The sequence below is a fragment of the Vicugna pacos genome, unplaced genomic scaffold, assembly GCF_048564905.1.
Source record: "Vicugna pacos unplaced genomic scaffold, VicPac4 SAC-SAT, whole genome shotgun sequence".
NCBI classification, from domain to species: Eukaryota; Metazoa; Chordata; class Mammalia; order Artiodactyla; family Camelidae; genus Vicugna; species Vicugna pacos.
Genome location: NW_027328721.1, coordinates 1,515,117 through 1,517,432, shown reverse-complemented (window position 1 = coordinate 1,517,432; position 2,316 = coordinate 1,515,117).

Sequence of the window (2,316 nt, the reverse complement as noted above, 5' to 3'; positions counted from 1 at the left end):
GGGTTCTAACGGAATGCCTAAGTTCGTCTCCCCTGAGGGTTTTCCTAATGTCTCTGTGCCAGGGAATGCTAGGGGGGTTTGCAGAAAGTCCCAGGGCAGAGGCTGCCTCCCCAAGGTCAGGGAAGGTATTTCTCGGACTTCCCCGAACAGGGAACACCTGTGACTGAAGAGAGCTTTGTAGAGTTGTCTCTCGAACTCCCCCACGCACTGACAATGATTCCAGAATCCTGAGCGTGCGGAGGTTACACCAATGGTCTGCAGCGCATGGGTTCTAACGGAATGCTTAAGCTCGTCTCCCCTGAGGGTTTTCCTGATGTCTCTGTGCCAGGGAATGCTAGGGGGGTTTGCAGGAATTCCCAGGGACAGAGGCTGCCTCCCCAAGGTCAGGGAAAGTATTTCTCGGACTTCCCCGAACAGGGAACACCTGTGACTGAAGAGAGCTGCGTGGAGTTGTCTCTCGAGCTCCCCCACGCACTGACAATGGTTCCGGAATCCTGAGCGTGGGGAGGTTCCACCAACGGTCGGCAGCGCGTGGGTTCTAACGGAATTCCAAAGCTCGTCTCCCCTGAGGGTTTTCCTAATGTCTCTGTGCCAGGGAATGCTAGTGGTGTTTGCAGGAAGTCCCAGGGACAGAGGCTGCCTCCCCATGGTCAGAGAAGTTATTTCTCGGACATCCCAGTACAGGGAACACCTGTGACTGAAGAGAGCTGCGTGGAGTTGTCTCTCGAGGTTCCCCACGCACTGACAATGGTTCCGGAATCCTGAGCGTGGGGAGGTTCCACCAACGGTCGGCAGCGCGTGGGTTCTAACGGAATGCCAAAGCTCGTCTCCCCTGAGGGTTTTCCTAATGTCTCTGTGCCACGGAATGCTAGGGGTGTTTGCAGGAAGTCCCAGGGACAGAGGCTGTCTCCCCAAGGTCAGGGAAGGTATTTCTCGGACTTCCCCGAACAGGGAACACCTGTGACTGAAGAGAGCTGCGTGGAGTTGTCTCTCGAGCTCCCCCACGCACTGACAATGGTTCCGGAATCCTGAGCGTGGGGAGGTTCCACCAACGGTCGGCAGCGCGTGGGTTCTAACGGAATGCCTAAGCTCGTCTCCCCTGAGGGTTTTCCTAATGTCTCTGTGCCAGGGAATGCTAGGGGGGTTTGCAGAAAGTCCCAGGGCAGAGGCTGCCTCCCCAAGGTCAGGGAAGATATTTCTCGGACTTCCCCGAACAGGGAACACCTGTGACTGAAGAGAGCTGCGTGGAGTTTTCTCTCGAGCTCCCCCACGCACTGACAATGGTTCCGGAATCCTGAGCGTGGGGAGGTTCCACCAACGGTCGGCAGCGCGTGGGTTCTAACGGAATGCCTAAGCTCGTCTCCCCTGAGGGTTTTCCTAATGTCTCTGTGCCAGGGAATGCTAGGGGGGTTTGCAGAAAGTCCCAGGGCAGAGGCTGCCTCCCCAAGGTCAGGGAAGGTATTTCTCAGACTTCCCCGAACAGGGAACACCTGTGACTGAAGAGAGCTGGGTAGAGTTGTCTCTCGAACTCCCCCACGCACTGACAATGATTCCAGAATCCTGAGCGTGCGGAGGTTACACCAACGGTCTGCAGCGCGTGGGTTCTAACGGAATGCTTAAGCTCGTCTCCCCTGAGGGTTTTCCTGATGTCTCTGTGCCAGGGAATGCTAGGGGGGTTTGCAGGAAGTCCCAGGGACAGAGGCTGCCTCCCCAAGGTCAGAGAAGTTATTTCTCGGACTTCCCCGAACAGGGAACACCTGTGACTGAAGAGAGCTGCGTGGAGTTGTCTCTCGAGCTCCCCCACGCACTGACAATGGTTCCGGAATCCTGAGCGTGGGGAGGTTCCACCAACGGTCGGCAGCGCGTGGGTTCTAACGGAATGCCTAAGCTCGTCTCCCCTGAGGGTTTTCCTAATGTCTCTGTGCCAGGGAATGCTAGGGGGGTTTGCAGAAAGTCCCAGGGCAGAGGCTGCCTCCCCAAGGTCAGGGAAGGTATTTCAAAGACTTCCCCGAACAGGGAACACCTGTGACTGAAGAGAGCTGCGTGGAGTTGTCTCTCGAGCTCCCCAACGCACTGACAATGTTTCCGGAATCCTGAGCGTGGGGAGGTTCCACCAACGGTCGGCAGCCCGTGGGTCCTAACGGAATGCCTAAGCTCGTCTCCCCTGAGGGTTTTCCTAATGTCTCTGTGCCAGGGAATGCAAGGGGTGTTTGCAGGAAGTCCCAGGGACAGAGGCTGTCTCCCCGAGGTCAGAGAAGGTATTTCTCGGACTTCCCCGAAGAGGGAACACCTGTGACTGAAGAGAGCTGCGTGGAG